Here is a 19818-nt window from a genome sequence, read left to right on the forward strand (position 1 = left end):
CTATTTTTGTAAAACTCCTGAGATGTCATATGGTCTTTTCATTGTGTTGAACTGGCACTGATGGTATACAGTGATGGGTAAAACTGCTGGTGCTTCAGTCTGAATCAAGGCAGTGGCACCAAACTGTACTAGGCATCATTATACACTTCACTGCCATGCACTGGTAGTAAATAAAACAACCAAGTGTTTCCACTTAAGAATATCCTTGATGAAGCAGTAAAAATTATTAATCTTATTTAAATTTTGACCCTTGAGTACATGTTGTTTTATTATTCACTGTGACAGAACGGGAAGTATACATAAAGCACTTCTAATGTCAACGGAAATAGGATTGGTGTCTCAGGGGAAAGCGCTTGGAAGACTGAGGTGCAAGCTTAACTAGCTGTTTCTTCACTTTCACTGAAAGTATAACCAACAGAGAAACTATGATTATTTGGACTCGGGTATTTGGCAGACATTTTCTTGAAAATGAACTGCTTTGTTCCCGTCCAGGAAAGCAACTGACAGAATTTGTTGCCAATGATAAAATTCAAGCTTTCAAGTAGAAATTTTGGAAAATAGAATCTGGCTTCCCAATACTCACTGACTTTTTTTTTTATGAGATCAGCAGCGATATTAGCAAATAAGAGGTTCTGATATTGTGGATTGCAACGTGACAGTATATGGAGAATTTGCATATAATTCAAACCAAGATTTTCCAAAGACAAGTGCATAATGTTATAACATCATGCATGGGTGAAAGACACACTCACAAAACCACTCAAAGACCCACCCAATGGATGGAACGTAACAGTATGAAAAGTTCATTAAAATTACAAATTCCACATTGCAGCTAACCTTTAAAAAACGATTACATGTTGAGTTTTGGTGAACTACCAAAGAAGATGCACAATTATTTTAAAAGGCTATTGAAATATGACTCCCTTTTTCAACTATATATCTATGCAAGGCCAGATTTTCACCATAAACTTCAACTAAAACAACATATGGCAACAGATTAAAGACATGTGCAGATATAAAAATCCATCTGTCTTCTATTAAGCCAGACATTAAAGAAATCTGCAAAAATGTTAAGCAATGCTACATTTCTCAGTAGTTTTTCTGTTTTGGCAAGTAGTTATTTTTCACAAAAATAAGTTTTTATATCAACACGAATTGAGTTTTTTATTATTAAATAAGTCAATAAATATTATTTTAAAAATCTGTTTTAATTTCTAATATATTAAAAATCTATAGATACAACTTTTATAAACAAAAATTCTTCACAGTCTTCAATTTTTAAGGGGTTCTGAGACCAAAAGTTTGAGAACCACTACACTCAAGTTTGAAAAGCATTTGGCAATCAAAAAGTTGTTTGGAGGATTTGAGAAGATGGCGGAAGAGTAAGACGTGGAGATCACCTTCCTCCCCACAAATACATCAGAAATACATCTACACGTGGAACAACTCCTACAGAACACCTACTGAACGCTGGCAGAAGACCTCAGACCTCCCAAAAGGCAAGAAACTCCCCACGTACCTGGGTAGGGCAAAAGAAAAAGAAAAAACAGAGACAAAAGAATAGGTATGGGACCTGTACCAGTGGGAGGGAGCCGTGAAGGAGGAAAGGTTTCCACACACTAGGAAGCCCCTTCGCGGGCGGAGACTGCAGGTGGAGGAGGGGGAAGCTTCGGATCCGCGGAGAAGGGCGCAGCAACAGGGGTGCGGAGGGCAAAGCGGACAGATTCCCGCACAGAGGATCAGTGCCGACCAGCACTCACCAGCCTGAGAGGCTTCTTTGCTCACCCGCCGGGGAGGCTGGGGTTGGGAGCTGAGGCTCGGGCTTCGGTCAGAGCGCAGGGAGAGGACTGGGGTTGGCGGCGTGAACAAAGCCTGTAGGAGGTTAGTGCACCACAGCTAGCCGGGAGGGAGTCCGAGAAAAAGTCTAGAGCTGCCAAAGAGGCAAGAGACCATTGTTTCAGGGTGCGTGAGGACAGGGGATTCAGAGCACCGCCTAAACAAGCTCCAGAGACGGGGGTGAGCCACGGCTATCAGCGTGGACACCAGAGACAGGCATGGGACGCTAAGGCTGCTGTTGCTGCCACCAAGAAGCCTGTGTGCGAGCACAGGTCACTCTGCACACCTCCCTTCCGGGGAGCCTGTGCTGCCCGCCACTGTCAGGGTCCCGGGATCCAGGGACAACTTCCCCGGGAGAACGCACGGCGTGCCTCAGGCTGATGCAACGTCACGCTGGCCTCTGCCGCCGCAGGCTCACCCCGCACTACGTCCTCCTCCCTCCCCCCGGCTTGAGTGAGCCAGAGCCCCCGAATCAGAGGCTTCTTTAACCCCGTCCTGTCTGAGCGAAGAACAGATGCCCTCGGGCGACCTACACGCAGAGGCGGGTCCAAATCCAAAGCTGAACCCCGGGAACTGTGCGAACACAGAAGAGACAGGGAAATCTCTCCCAGCAGGCTCAGGAGCAGTGGATTAAATCTCCACAATCAACTTGATGTATCCTACATCTGCAGAATACCTGAATAGACAATGAATCATCCCAAATTGAGGAGGTGGACTTTGGGAGCAAGATATATTATTTTTTCCCCTTTTCCTCTTTTTCCGTGTGGATGAAAGGTTCTTGGTGCTCCAGCCAGGCGTCAGGGCTGTGCCTCTGAAGTGGGACAGCCAACTTCAGGACAAGAGACCTCCCAGCTCCACGTAATATCAAACGGCGAAAATCTCCCAGAGATCTCCATCTCAACACCAAGACCCAGCTTCACTCAATGACCAGCAAGCTACAGTGCTGGACACCCTATGCCAGACAACTAGCAAGACAGGAACACAGCCCCATCCATTAACAGAGAGGCTGCCTAAAATCATAATAAGGCCACAGACACCCCAAAACACACCACCAGATGTGGACCTGCCCACCAGAAAGACAAGATCCAGCCACGTCAACCGGAACACAGGAACTAGTACCCTCCACCAGGAAGCCTACACAAGTCACTGAACCAAACTTAGCCCACTGGGAACAGACACCAAAAACAACGGGAACTATGAACTTGCAGCCTGTGAAAAGGAGACTCCAACCACAGTAAGTTAAGCAAAATGAGAAGACAGAAAAACACACAGCAGATGAAGGAGCAAGGTAAAAACCCACCAGACCTAACAAATGAAGAGAATATAGGCAGTCAACCTGAAAAAGGATTCAGAATAATGATAGTAAAGATGATCCAAAATCTTGGAAATAGAATAGAGAAAATGCAAGGAACATTTAACAAGGACCTAGAAGAACTAAAGAGGAAACAAGCAATGATGAACAACACAATAAATGAAATTGAAAATACTCTACAAGGGATAAATAGCAGAATAACTGAGGCAGAAGAATAGATAAGTGACCTGGAAGATAAAATAGTGGAAATACCTACTGCAGAGCAGAATAAAGAAAAAAGAATGAAAAGAACTGAGGACAGTCTCAGAGACCTCAGAGACAACATTAAACGCACCAATATTGGAATTATAAGGGTCCCAGAAGAAGAAGAGAAAAAGAAAGGGACTGAGAAAATATTTGAAGAGATTATAGTTGAAAACTTCCCTAATATGGGAAAGGAAATAGTTAATCAAGTCCAGGAAGCACACAGAGTCCCATACAGGGTAAATCCAAGGAGAAACACGCCAAGACACATATTAATCAAACTATCAAAAATTAAATACAAAGAAAACACATTAAAAGCAGCAAGGGAAAAACAACAAATAACACACAAGGGAATCCCCATAAGGTTAACGGCTGATTTTTCAGCAGAAACGCTGCAAGCCAGAAGGGAGTGGCAGGACATATTTAAAGTGATGAAGGAGAAAAACCTACAACCAAGATTACTCTACCCAGCAAGGATCTCATTCAGATTTGATGGAGAAATTAAAACCTTTACAGACAAGCAAAAGCTGAGAGGGTTCAGCATCACCAAACCAGCTTTACAACAAATGCTAAAGGAACTTCTCCAGGCAAGAAACACGAGAGAAGGAAAAGACCTACAATAATAAACCCAAAACAATTAAGAAAATGGGAATACGAACATACATATCGATAACTACCTTAAATGTAAATGGATTAAATGCTCCCACCAAAAGACACAGACTGGCTGAATGGATACAAAAACAAGACCCATATATATGCTGTCTACAAGAGACCCACTTCAGACCTAGGGACACATACAGACTGAAAGTGAGGGGATGGAAAAATATATTCCATGCAAATGGAAATCAAAAGAAAGCTGGAGTAGCAATTCTAATATCAGACAAAATAGACTTTAAAATAAAGACTATTACAAGAGACAAAGAAGGATACTACATAAAGATCAAGGGATCGATCCAAGAAGAAGATATAACAATTGTAAATATTTATGCACCCAACATAGGAGTACCTCAATACATAAGGCAAATACTAACAGCTATAAAAGGGGAAATCGACAGTAACAGATTCATAATATGGGACTTTAACACCCCACTTTCACCAATGGACAGATCATCCAAAATGAAAATAAATAAGTAAACACAAGCTTTAAATGATACATTAAACAAGATGGACTTAATTGATATTTATAGGACATTCCATCCAAAAACAACAGAATACACAGTTTTCTCAAGGGCTCATGGAACATTCTCCAGGATAGATCATATCTTGGGTCACAAATCAAGCCTTGGTAAATTTAAGAAAATTGAAATCATATCAAGTATCTTTTCCGACCACAACACTATGAGACTAGATATCAATTACAGGAAAAGATCTGTAAAAAATACAAACACATGGAGGCTAAACAATACACTACTTAATAATGAAGCGATCACTGAAGGAATCAAGGAGGAAATCAAAAAATACCTAGAAACAAATGACAATGGAGACACGACAACCCAAAACCTATGGGATGCAGCAAAAGCAGTTCTAAGAGGAAAGTTTATAGCAATACAATCCTACCTTAAGAAACAGGAAACATCTCAAATAAACAACCGAATCTTGAACCTAAAGCAATTAGAGAAAGAAGAACAAAAAAACCCCAAAGTTAGCAGAAGGAAAGAAATCATAAAGATCAGATCAGAAATAAATGAAAAAGAAATGAAGGAGGGCTTCCCTGGTGGCGCAGTGGTTGAGAATCTGCCTGCCAATGCAGGGGACACGGGTTCGAGCCCTGGTCTGGGAAGATCCCACATGCCGCGGAGCAACTAAGCCCGTGCGCCACAGCTACTGAGCCTGCGCGATTGGAGCCTGTGCTCTGCAACAAGAGAAGGCCGCGACAGTGAGAGGCCCGCGCACCGCGATGAAGAGTGGCCCCCGCTCGCCGCAACTAGAGAAAGCCCTCGCACAGAAACGAAGACCCAACACAGCCAAAAATAAATAAATAAATAAATTTTTAAAAAAAAGAAATGAAGGAAACGATAGCAAAGATCAATAAAACTAAAAGCTGGTTCTTTGAGAAGATAAACAAAATTGATAAACCATTAGCCAGACTCATCAAGGAAATAAGGGAGAAGACTCAATAGAATTAGAAATGAAAAAGGAGAAGTAACAACTGACACTGCAGAAATACAAAGGATCATGAGAGATTATGCCAATAAAATGGACAACATGGAAGAAATTCTTAGAAATGCACAACCTGCCAAGACTGAACCAGGAAGAAATAGAAAATATGAACAGATCAATCACAAGCACTGAAATTGAAACTGTGATTAAAAATCTTCTAACAAACAAAAGCCCAGGACCAGATGGCTTCACAGGCGAATTCTATCAAACATTTAGAGAAGAGCTAACACCTATCCTTCTAAAACTCTTCCAAAATGTAGCAGAGGGAGGCACACTCCCAAACTCATTCTACGAGACCACCATCACCCTGATTCCAAAACCAAACACAGATGTCACAAAGAAAGAAAACTACAGGCCAATATCACTGATGAACATAGATGCAAAAATCCTCAACAAAATACTAGCAAACAGAATCCAACAGCACATTTAAAGGATCATACACCATGATCAAGTGGGGTTTATTCCAGGAATGCAAGGATTCTTCAATATACGCAAATCAATCAACGTGATACACCATATTAACAAATTGAAGGTGAAAAACCATATGATCATCTCAATAGATGCAGAGAAAGCTTTCGACAAAATTCAACACCCATTTATGATAAAAACGCTGCAGAAAGTAGGCATAGAGGGAACTTTCCTCAATAAAGGCCATCTATGACAAACCCACAGCCAACATCATCCTCAACAGTGAAAAACTGAAAGCATTTCCACTAAGATCAGGAACAAGACAAGGTTGCCCACTCTCACCACTATTATTAAACATAGTTTTGGAAGTGTTAGCCACAGCAAACAGAGAAGAAAAAGAAATAAAAGGAATCCAAATCGGAAAAGAAGAAGTAAAGCTGTCACTGTTTGCATATGACATGATACTATACATAGAGAATCCTGAAGATGCTACCAGAAAACTACTAGAGCTAATCAATGAATGTGATAAATTATCAGGATACAAAATTAATGCACAGAAATCTCTTACATTCCTATACACTAATGATGAAAAATCTGAAAGTGAAATTAAGAAAACACTCCCATTTACCATTGCAACAAAAAGAATAAAATATCTAGGTAAAAACCTACCTAAGGAGACAAAAGACCTGTATACAGAAAATTATAAGACACTGATGCAAGAAATTAAAGATGATACAAATAGATGGAGAGATATACCATGTTCTTGGATTGGAAGAATCAACATTGTAAAAATGACTCTACTACTCAAAGCAATCTACAGATTCAATGCTATCCCTATCAAACTACCACTGGCATTTTTCACAGAACTAGAACAAAAAATTTCACAATTTGTATGGAAACACAAAAGACCTCAAATAGCTAAAGCAATCTTGAGAATGAAAAATGGAGCTGGAGGAATCAGGCTCCCTGACTTTAGACTATACTACAAAGCTACAGTAATCAAGACAGTATGGTACTGTCACAAAACAGAAATATAGATCAATGGAACAGGATAGAAAGCCCAGAGATAAACCCATGCACATATGGTCACCTTATCTTTGATAAAGGAGGCAAGAATATACAGTGGAACAAAGACAGCCTGTTCAATAAGTGGTACTGGGAAAACTGGACAGGTACATGTAAAAGTATGAAATTAGGACACCGCCTAACACCATACACAAAAATAAGCTCCAAATGGATTAAAGACCTAAATGTAAGGCCAGACACTATCAAACTCTTAGAGGAAAACATAGGCAGAAAGCTCTATGACATAAATCACAGCAAGATCCTTTTTGACCCACCTCCTAGAGAAATGGAAATAAAAACAAAAATAAACAAATGGGACCTAATGAAACTTAAAAGCTTTTGCACAGCAAAGGAAACCATAAACAAGACGAAAAGACAACCCTCAGAATGGGAGAAAATATTTGCAAATGAAGCAACGGACAAAGGATTAATCTACAAAATTTACAAGCAGCTCATGCAGCTCAATAACAAAAAAAGAAACAACCCAATCCAAAAGTGGGCAGAAGACCTAAATAGATATTTCTCCAAAGAAGATATATAGATTGCCAACAAACACATGAAAGAATGCTCAATATCATTAATCATTAGAGAAATGCAAATCAAAACTACAATGAGATATCATCTCACACCAGTCAGAATGGCCATCATCAAAAAATCTGGAAACAATAAATGCTGGAGAGGGTGTGGAGAAAGGGGAACACTCTTGCACTGCTGGTGGAAATGTGAATGGTACAGCTACTATGGAGAACAGTATGGAGGTTCCTTAAAAAACTACAAATAGAACTATCGTACAACCCAGCAATCCCACTACTGGGCATATACCCTGAGAAAACCATAATTCAAAAAGAGTCGGGTTTCCCTGGTGGCGCAGTGGTTGGGAGTCCGCCTGCCAATGCAGGGGACACGGGTTCGTGCCGTGGTCCAGGAAGATCCCACATGCCACGGAGCGGCTGGGCCCATGAGCCATGGCCGCTGAGCCTGCGCGTCCGGAGCCTGTGCTCCGCAATGGGAGAGGCCACAACAGTGAGAGGCCCGCGTACTGCAAATAAATAAATAAATAAAGGAAAAAGAGTCATGTGCCAAAATGTTCATTGCAGCTCTATTTACAATAGCCAGCACATGGAAGTAACCTAAGTGTCCATCAACAGATGAATGGATAAAGAAGATGTGGCACATGTATACAATGGAATATTACTCAGCTATAAAAAGAAATGAAATTGAGTTATTTGTAGTGAGGTGGATGGACCTAGAGTCTGTCACACAGAGTGAAGTAAGTCAGAAAGAGAAAAACAAATATCATATGCTAACACATATATATGGAATCTAAAAAAAAAAAAGGTCATGAAGAACCTAGGGGTAAGACGGGAATAAAGACACAGACCTACTAGAGAATGGACTTGAGGATATGGGGAGGGGGAAGGGTAAGCTGTGACAAAGTGAGAGAGTGGCATGGACATATATACACTACCAAATGTAAAATAGATAGCTAGTGGGAAGCAGTCGCATAGCACAGGGAGATCAGCTAGGTGGTTTGTGACCACCTAGAGGGGTGGGATAGGGAAGGTGAGAGGGAGGGAGACGCAAGAGGGAAGAGATATGGGAACATATGTATATGTATAACTGATTCACTTTGTTATAAAGCAGAAAGTAACACACCATTGTAAAGCAATTATACTCCAATAAAGATGTTAAAAAAAAAAAGAAAAGTTGTTTGTAGGGACCCCCCTGGGGGTGCATTTGTCAAGAATCCACCTGCCAATGCAGGGGACACAGGTTCGACCCCTCGTCCGGGAAGATCCCATATGCCGCAGAGCAATTAAGTCCGTGTGCCACAACTACTGAGCCTGCATTCTAGAGCCCGCAAGCCACAACTACTCAGCCCACATGCCACAAGTACTGAAGCCTGCGCTCCTAGAGCCCTTGCTCCACAACAAGAGCAGCCACCACAATGAGAAGCCTGCGCATCGCAACGAAGAGGAGTCCCCGCTTGCAGCAACGAAGACCCAATGCAGCCAAAAAAAAAAAAAAAGTTGTTTGTAACCAGGGGGAGAGAGAGAGATTAGCAAAATAGTGGGGGCAAAGACCAGATGACAGTAGATCAAAAGGGTAGGAGAGGTGACAAAATGGACAGAGCACACGCTCTTCTTCCTGGGCAAGGAGAGATGAGAGGCTGGACAGTGGAGAGAGGAGACACAGAGGGAAGGAAGAGTTTCAAATGAGAGATAATAGCACGTTTCCAGACAGAGGAAGAGAAGTTGAGGATAAAAGTGAGAGAAGAGGGGACTTCCCTGGTGGTCCAGTGGTTGAAACTTCGCCTTCCAATGCAGGGGATGTGGGTTTGATCTCTGGTCAGGGAGCTAAGATCTCACACGCCTCATGGCCAAAAAACCAAAACATAAAACAGAAGCAATATTGTAACAAATTCAATAAAGACTTTAAGAAAAAATGGTCCACATCAAAAAAAATCTTTAAGAAAAAACTGAGAGAAGGGTTATCTAAGGAGCAAGGGGAGTTGAGAGAGGGTTGTAAAGGAAGGATGAAGTAAGGAAGAGGCCTGGGACACAACAACAGCCATCTCACCCTCTGCTGAGATGGAGCAACTGTGTCACGTGGGTGCCTATGCAGCAGGTGCACACCCCGCCCTGCAGAATACAGAGCAGTTGTGAGATCCGTTCAGTCAAGCTGGGCTTCACTTTCATCTGATCGTCAGCACAAGAATGCTCGTAAGTTTGTCCGTTTGTCAAATGAAGGCTAGAGGTGGGTAATTTATAACGTGAGGTCCTTTGCAGATTCCAAATTCTACAACTTGTAATTCTATAAAAATAATGCAGCAAGGTCACTGCTTAAGTGAAATAACTGGTACCATTTATTATGATGAAATTAAGGACTAAACACATGAAGCAGCATAGCTGGTATCATTATTCAACCACAGTTATTGAGTGCCTATATTGAGTGTTCAGATTTTCTAAACTAAAAACTGGGACAGAGCTCAACAAAGGATTTCTTCTGAATCTATGAATTTATTTGACAAGTCTTTAATAGGCATAAAATCAAATCACTCTTAGTTATACATCAAATAAATTGCCTCCACTTAAAAGAATAAAAATGCATGATAAAAGGATCTATGTGAGAATTCTGGGGTATATGGCTTTTGGCCAGATGAAGCCCTCTACTACTTGCTATGGGAAACAATAAAAGAAATGGATGCAAAAACCCCTTTCTTCAAGCTACTCATAATGTGCATAATTGAGGAGCTCTAAGTGACTAAAAATCACATGTAGAGGCATATCTAATCTTTGCTGTGAAAAAATTCTAAAACCTCTTACTCTCCAAATTAATCATATTTTCCCATCAACTTAGAATTTTATTAAAAAATCTCTAATCCTTTATTTGTTATGTATTATCTCACTACTAGCCCTTAAGAACATAATAATATTGCCTTAAATTTAAAAATTATATTTTAATTTCATTATATTTCCAGAGGTACTTTATCTTCCTTTCTAACTGAACTTTGATAGTCAGTAGTTTATGAGAGCTTCAATTTTTCTATTCTGAGATTAGTAAAGAATATTTTTTGTACAGCAGAAATTAACACAACATTGTAAATCAACTATACTTCAATTTTAGAAGAATACTTTTGCAAAATGAATAACAAACCCTTAAAGTATTCATTTCAGAACAAGTATATATCATACTTGTGTGTGTGCTATACTGCTTTTCTCTTAGTTTAGTAACATCTGTGCATTTCTACACTTTTGTATTTTGTGCTACTGCATCAAATATAGTAGTGTAAAATGAGTCAGTGTTTATATGGTGACCAAAAGAGAAATAATTAATCAGACTGAGTCAAGCATGGCATGCTCCATGCTGGTTGGTCTGTATATGAGGGTCTTCACAAGGATATTCAAGTTCAGTAACACAGCAACTGATAACTAAATTTTAACAATGAATTCTGAGGAAACTTCAGTGATGTTTACCCGTCCAAACCTCGAAAAAAGTTAGTTCTACTTTCTTAGTGTCTAGGATATTTTTAACTGAGGATGCTGTATTATTTATAGTCTCGGCAATTAAATGTAAATTACTCAGAACCCTTTGTACTTCTGCCTCTAACAACAATCATCTAGAGAGCTGGATGATGCCTTTTGGAAGATCACCTAGGACAGCGGTCCCCAACCTTTTTAGCACCAGGGACCAGTTTCTTGGAAGACAATTTCTCTATGGACCGGGGCGGGGGTGGGGGGTGGGGAAGGATGGTTTTGGGATGATTCAAGTGCATTGATTTATTTTTTTAACATGTTTATTGGAGTATAATTGCTTTACAATGTTGTGTTAATTTCTGCTTATAACAAAGTGAATCAGCTATACGTATACATATATCCCCATACCCTCTCCCTCTTGCGTCTTCCTCCCACCCCTCTAGGTGGTCAAAAAGCACGGAGCTGATCTCCTTGTGCTATGAAGCGCATTGATTTATTATGGTGTCTCTGAAGTCAAACCTCTCTGCTAATGATAATCTGTATTTGCAGCCGCTCCCCAGTGCTAGCATCACTGCCTCAGCTCCATCTCAGATCATCAGGCATTAGACTCTCATAAGGAGTGCACAACCTAGATCCCTCACATGTTTAGTTCACAGTAGGGTTTGCGCTCCTATGAGAATATAATGGCGCCGCTGATCTAACAGGAGGCAGGGCTCAGGCAGTAATGTGAGCAATAGGGAGACTGCTTCATCTGTATTTACACCTGGCCGTAAATACAGATAAAGCTTCACTTGCTCACCTGCTGCTCACCTCCTGCTGTGCGGCCCAGTTCCTAACAGGCCACAGACCGGTGCTGGTCCATGGCCTGGGGGGTTGGGGACCCCTGATCTAGGAGATTGACAAAGGCAAAACAAAGTGCAATGAGATGGGAGAGAATCTAGAGGAATTCATTTCTTAAATGTTACCTTATTGTACTTCTTAGTCTGCTTATTCATAAACACAAAATTAATTCAATGTTGCAACAATCTTGTTGCTAATATATCTGTGTTCTAGAAAGAATACAGTTTAATTCCTATATAATAAAATAGCTTTATTTGTTACAGCGATGCAAAATCTGGTGATAGAACTATTTTGAATAACTATGTTTTGAAGAATATGTATGCTATAGTCTCTCACAGGCAATGAAATCTAAGTAATTTTCTTGTATTATTAATGGATACCACTGTATTTTTAACAATATCCCTGGAACTAAAATGTAAATATTAGGAAATATTTAAATCTGACTATAAAGTTTACACAGCAGCTAAAACTGTAATTTTTAAAATATGGAAACATAAATGGATCAAAATTGCCAAAGCAATCCTGAGGAAAAAGAACAAAGCTGGAGGCATAACACTTCCAGACTTCACATTATATTACAGAGCTACAGTAATCAAAACAGCATGGTACTGGCACAAAAACAGACACATAGATCAATGAAACAGAATAGAGAGCCCAGAAATAAATCCACACACCTAGGGCCGATTAATCTATGACAAAGGTGGCAAGAATATACTATGGGAAAAGAAAGTCTCTTTGCCAAGTGGTATTGGGAAAGCTGGACTGCTACATGTAAATCAATGGAATCAAAACACTTCCTCACACCATATACAAAAATAAACTAAAAATGGTTTAAAGACCTAAATATAGACATGACACTATTAAACTCCTAGAAGAAAACATAGGTAAAACATTCTTTGACATAAAATGTAGCGATATTTTCTTAAATTAGTCACCCAAGGCAAACGAAATAAAAGCAAAAATAAATAAATGGAACACACTCAAACTTTAAAGCTTTTGCACTGCAAAGGAAGCTATTAACAAAACAAAAAGACAACTTACAGAATGGGACAAAATATTTGCAAATGATGTGACTGAAATGGAGTCCATATCTGAAATATACAACTCAATATCAAAAAAACAAACAACCCAATTAAAAAATGGACAGAAGACCTACATAGCATTTTTCCAAAGAAGACATACAGATGGACAACAATACAAATCAAAACCACAATGAGGTATAACCTCACACTGGTCAGAATGGCTATCATCAAAAAGTCTACAAATAATAAATGCTGGAGAGAGTGTGGAGAAAAGGGAACTCTCTTACACTGTTGGTGGGAATGTAAATTGGTGCCGCCACTATGGAAAACAGTATGGAGGTTCCTTAAAAAACTAAAAATAGAACTACCATATGATCCAGCAATTCTACTCCTGGGCATAAATCCAGAAAAAAACAAAAACTTTAATTTGAAAAGATACATGCACCCCAATGTTCACAGCAGCACTATTTACAATAGCCAAGACATGGAAACAACCCAAGTGTCCATCAACAGACAATTGGCTTAAGAAGATGTGAGATAGATATATATATATATATATATATATATATATATATATATATATATAAAACTTAGCCATAAAAAAGAACGAAATATTGCTATTTGCAGCAACATGGGTGGACCTAGAGAATATTATACTTAGTGAAGTAAGTCAAACAGAGAAAGACAAATATCACTTACATGTGTAATATTAAAAATAATACAAATGAATTTGTATATGAAACAGAAACAAAGTCACAGACATGAAAACAAATTTATGGTTACCAAAGGGGAGAGGGAGGGAAAGAGGGACAAATTAGGAATATGGGATTAACAGATACAAACTAATATACATGAAAGAGATAAGCAACAAGGATTTACTGTATAGCGCTGGGAACTATATTCAATATGTTGTAATAACCTATAATGGAATATAATCTGAAAAAAAACTGAGTCACTTTGTTGTACATCTGAAATTAACACAATATTGTAAATCAACTACACTTCAATTTAAAAAATTATGTTATTTTTGTATCTTTTACTAAATAAAATATAGACAAATATCCACAGATATATAAATGACTCCAGGAAGATCTAGGATATTTCAATTAATACAAAGAAGACGATTTTTAATTTTTAGAAAATAATCATAGTATTATATGTAAAATGATTATCTTTGTTTCCATGCCTCTGAAATAAAATTATAAACGTGTTATATTTCACATACACATACATATGTACATAAATACATATATATACATACATATTACAGAAAGGACTTAGGGAAGCTTATAGAACATAATTCAGTAAAAAGATAGAAAAGGAAGATAAGCTTGAGGTGTGATGATGAGATAAAGAGAATGGAGATGTAAGCCATAACTACTAAAGTGAGGTGGGGAATTTGGTTTTGAGCTGCCCAATGACCAAAGCAAAATGTTTACATTAACTCTGGTTAAGCATAATTAAAAACAAAAAACATATACTCGTTCCTTAGGACAAAACGAACAAAAAATGCCTGTCATCTGGATTTGAAAGAAATGTTTTTATTGAGTCCTTACAGAAGGGACCCTAAACAATGGACATCAGTATGACGCTTACAGTAACTGCACTGTCAACCTTCTTAAGACACTCACGTGGCAGGTTCCTCAGTGCAAACTGCAGGCAAAACACTGACAAGGAACTTGGGGAAGGGAACGCTGAAGGAGGTCAGACAATGTGGTCCAAACAGGCAGCTCTCTGATGGTTTAGCTTAATCTAGGGATATAAACTAGAATATGTAGAGGGATAAATGGACCCCGTGTTTTTTAAACTAACTTCTAATTGTTCTGGTTTTTTTCAATGGAGTTTTAGATAAAAGTCAATTAATGAACAGCTTGAAGTTAAAGTCTCTGGCAGGCATTCTGTGCTACTGTCTAAGGGCAAGTCTTTAAAAATTAAGTGCATCACTGGAATGCAGGAGCTGAAGGGCTGTCTTTAGATGTTTCCTTGGAAATTCTGAGTTTACTCAGTATGTAAACAGAAAGGCATTCTAGGATACAGACTCTGACATAACAGAACATGGTCACAAAGGACAATGACTCAGGTTTTGTTTTCTTGATTTTGGATTATTAGAGCACTGTTTTCGAACTTTAGTGTGCATAAGAATCATCAGGCTTCATGACAGTCTGATGCAGTGGCTCTCAGGGGGAGCCTAGAAATCAGGTAATTCTCTTGAAGATAGTCCAGGAACTACACTTAGAGATCATTATTCCCCAGAGGGCCTAACAGAGAGTGAGCACTTAATACCTGTGTTTAGTGTCCTTAGTTCTCTCAACTAACAGGCACTGAATGTATTTTAATATTGACATGTGTGAGCTCTTTCCCAAGACATTCTTGAGAGTCGCCAAATCTGTAAAACAACTGAGTCTATAAACTGCATATGGCCGTCCTTCAGTATCTACAGATGTTCAAACCCTTACATAAAAGGCCTTATGACAGTTGGCTGTCCGTTTCCACAGGTCCCACATCGGCAGATTCAACCACCCGCTCCGCAGATGGAAATTCTTCTGAGGACTCTCAATTCCACGTTGATCTCAGTCCTACAAACAGGTATGTTCCTCTTGAACAACTGCTCTATTTCTATCATCTGAACATTGTGACTTAGGTATTGATGGTCTGCCCCTCTTGGCACACTGGATGCTAAGAAGTTTAGATACAAACATATGGCTCAAGTCTGGCAAATTATTCATTTCTGCGGTCTATAACCTCATATTTTAATATCAACAAGTGAGTTTCGGGTCAGTAAGAAGACAGAATTATATCAAATTTTACTGGCATGTGTTCTAATCCATTTCTGTTTTCAAGCAGAAGATATTACAAGAAGCTTTAACAACTGACGGAAAAATATTATACGAACAAACTTAGAAAAATCAAACTTTCTGTATCAATCCTTCTTTCTTTCATTGTACTTACAATTTGTAGCTTAAACTTAAATATGTTTTGAGTAAATATGTCAGAGGACAAAGAAATTTACTTAACAACATACTACAGTGGATGGATTCACCACTCATTAAATTGTATATTACATCATTTAATCATTAATAAACCTGAATAAATGAATAAACAAACAAACCTGAATAAACTGACTATTGGTATGTAGCAACATACAATACAGAGGTCAGCCTAAGCTTAAAGCCAAGACTTTCATAGCACCAATAAAGTGGAAATTTTAAATACAATCTGAAAAATAACTGCCAAGTTACTAACAGTAAAGAAAATCTTAGAGAAATTACCACGTTCAAGTTTTAAAATTCTGAACCCAGATGCATATCAGAATCACAAGCCTACTTGTCAAGGTTATAAAACAAAACAAATCTAAAAAACAAGAAAACCAATCTTAGGATCATTCCACACTTGACGATGCTACTTCATCTTGGTACTCAGAAAATAGAGAAATTTATGTATAACCCAAATGAGAGTACTTTTGATTTTTAAATATTCAATGACTTCAGGATACTAGAGTAGTTCTTAATTGAATTAATACAACTTTAGATGTGAAGAGCATCTTTATAACATTGACTAAAATTTATTTAATATTTTGGGAAGTAAACCAATTTTTTTTACATATATGAAAATGATAATAATGCCATCCTATAGTTTTTATGCATATAAAATTCTTTAAAATAAATATTAACTAATTTCTTACACAAATTTTGGGTTTTCACATTATTGCTCAGATGGAGAGACCCCCCCCTCCCTGGAAACTAATATTCTCTGAATACCTAAATCACAAGTATTCTGCTAGGTGCTTTGACAAATATCATCTCATTAAAAAAAACAATAGTAAATGAAGTTTTATAGTTTTTTATGACCTACCAACCATAAGAACTGAATATTGGTATGTAGCAACATTATAGAGGTTAGCCTAAGCTAAAACCCACAGCATCTTTAAGAAAGGGCAAAGGAAAGAAGAAAACAAACAAACAAACAAAAAGAATACAACATTATATAAAGATTTTAAAAACAAATTTCACCTGACTGGACCACAGATATTCACATCACTGACTTTGACTAGAGTTTCACTAGTTTGACTAGTGAAAGGCATTTATTTATAAGTAGAGGGCAAATAAGTGCTGTAAGGCACGTACAATGGTACAAACATGGCAGGTTTTCAATAAAGTAAGTTTTACTTCTGTTGATATGTTAATATGTTTGTTGTTGTTCATTTATCAATCTACTACAAATCAGCCTAAATAAGTAGCATGGCATCGCCCTGTAAAACTTTGGAGGTCCCACCTAAGCTTAGTGTTCTCTGAAGTCCTCCATGATTTATTATCTGTTCCAACTAATTTAGTACAAGCCTTATATTGTTATTCATCTTCCTAAGTTTATGCACTGACTTTTTATGGCTTATATCTTCACAGCTCTAATAATATCGAATACAATTTAGTAAGAGGTAGTTAACTACCTCAATTTATAACTACTTGCTATAAATCCTATGTTTCATGAGATTATATCTTATCAACTATGTTCTGGAAAGAGAATTACACGTGTTTGCTCAACTCTGCTGACTCGCCACTGCTTGCAGAATAATAACCAAATTTCTGTGTATGGAACTCAAAGCCCTATCCTGTGGCCCTATGCTAGACTTCCATCCTACCTACATTCCAGCCACTACCACAGAGCATTTGCCAAACTCACTGTATACTTTTGTACCTCCAAACACTGGTCAGTATGATTCTTTCTGCAATTCCAGATGGCACACACTTACTTATTCTGCAAAGCTCACCCCATCAACTCTTCAGTGACGCTTTCCCAGAACCCACCACCACTCCTACCACCACCCCCCAAACCCCTGCGGAGGGCAAATCCTTCTTCCGTTTGGCAGCCACTTTTATTAAAGTACTTTTCTCCTTTAGTAAAAGGAAATTATTATTATTAGTCTGCCTTCTCCTTTGTGAAACTTTCCAAGACTCCATTATTATTATTATTATTATTATTATTCTGCTTCCTCTTCTGTGAACTCTCTAAGCCTCCCATATCCAGAGTTAAGCACTACATTTATTGCCCAACCCTGTCCCTCATACGTAATTCTCTCCCAGCACATAACACAGCACCCTGGCGTTACTTATCTTTATAATTACCTGCCCTACACAGATGTAGAGAACAAACGTATGGACCCCAAGGGGGGAAAACCGCGGGGGGGTGGGGGTGTGTGCTGAATTGGGCGATTGGGATTGACATGTATACACTGATGTGTATAAAATTGATGACTAATAAGAACCTGCAGTATAAACAAACAAACAACAAAACAAAACAAAACAAAAAATAATTACCTGCCCTATTAGACACTGTGCTCCTTGAGGACATCATCTCATTCATCATTGCACCCCCAGAGCCTAGTGAGCACTTGATACACAGTAGTTGTTCAATAAATATTATTAAATTAACAAACAAAATACAATTGCTTTCTGCCAAATCAGAAAAGAACTGGTACCGAGCATTCCATTTAGACACCTGCCTCCTTAGCATTCAAGCAGAAACCTTGCTCTCCAGTGATTAAACAAGAGCAAACCAAAGTGGATGTGCAGAAAGTAAGGTGACTGAAAGAACTGGGGAGAAGTCAGGCTTCCAGCAAGGGCAAAGGTAGGCCCTTTACATGTCGAACAATTCCCTCACGTTAGCTCCAGGGGGGTTATTTACACAGCAGTGACTGCTGTAAGCAATGCTTTGCTAACCTTCAGTAAGATAATCCCTAATGAAACTGCTTCCTCACCTCCACTAAGTGACAGATAAATGTCCATTTTTGCATAGACATTTCCTTAGAGAATAATCGACTGGGAATATAACAACTACATGTATTTTTAACATCAGTTAATTATACAAAAGCATTTAATATATATAATTTTTAATGAAAAGAACACAAACCAGAATTAATGTGGCATGATGTTAAAAAATTACTGTATCCTAACATGCCTACTCTATATCACAAGAAAATATCTGTACACATGTATACTACAGCATAATCTTTTTCTATGTGTTCTTGATTTAACTTCCGGATGGTATAAATCAGAAACAGCAAAATGAAGAAACTAGGATGTAAAACCTACTGTAAATATGACGAAAGATATGGGAAGACGCAGAGTACAATTAATTCAGCAAATATTTTTGAAATGCCAGGAAATACAAAAGGCATAAAGATGCATAGTGTAACGCCACTGCTTTCAGGAAACTTATCTGAAATAAAGCCTTCCACTACAATATACTCACAGAACCAAGCAAACAAGTAAGGATAGCATTGAGCTTGTCTTAAAAAGAAAAATGTTATGTAACTATGACTAACTGGTTGCTCTGTTTTCTACAAAAACAATTATCTTCAACAGACTTTAACACTCTTTCTACTGAACACATGGAGGTAAAAAAATTTTTAGGGACCTCCCTGGTGGCGCAGTGTTAAGAATCCACCTGCCAATGCAGGGGACATGGGTTCGAGCCCTGGTACGGGAAGATCCCACATGCTGCGGAGCAACTAAGTCCGTGCGCCACAACTACTGAGCCTGCGCTCTAGAGCCGGCGAGCTACAACTACTGAGCCCACGTGCCACAACTACTGAAGCCTGGGTGCCTAGAACCTGTGCTCCACAGCAAGAGAAGCCACCGCAACGAGATGCCCACGCATTGCAACGAGCAGCTCCCGCTCGCCGCAACTAGAGAAAGCCTGCGTGCAGCAACGAAGGCCCAACGCAGCCAAAAATAAATAAATATATTAAAAAAACATTTTTTTAAACAAAATGTACCTCAAGCTATAAACATTCTGAGAGCCAAAAACTACTTTAAGAGAAAAATAAACATAAGGTGACTACATTTCGACATTTAAAAAATCTTCACTTCATAATAATTAAATGCTCTACACATACAAATTATTAGAGTTATACTTCACATATACAACATTGTTTATAAAAGTTTTAACTGTTCTTGAC

At 38.6% G+C, this 19818-nt stretch overlaps 1 protein-coding gene across 9 annotated transcripts in view; it reads right to left on the bottom strand.

Annotated features, from left to right (window-relative positions):
- WDR7 (WD repeat domain 7) overlaps window positions 1-19818 on the bottom strand; it is a 389035-nt gene that overhangs the window by 95715 nt on the left and 273502 nt on the right. The gene's annotated exons all lie outside the window — the stretch shown is intronic.

Source organism: Orcinus orca, chromosome 15 (genome assembly GCF_937001465.1).
Source record: "Orcinus orca chromosome 15, mOrcOrc1.1, whole genome shotgun sequence".
Classification (NCBI taxonomy): domain Eukaryota; kingdom Metazoa; phylum Chordata; class Mammalia; order Artiodactyla; family Delphinidae; genus Orcinus; species Orcinus orca.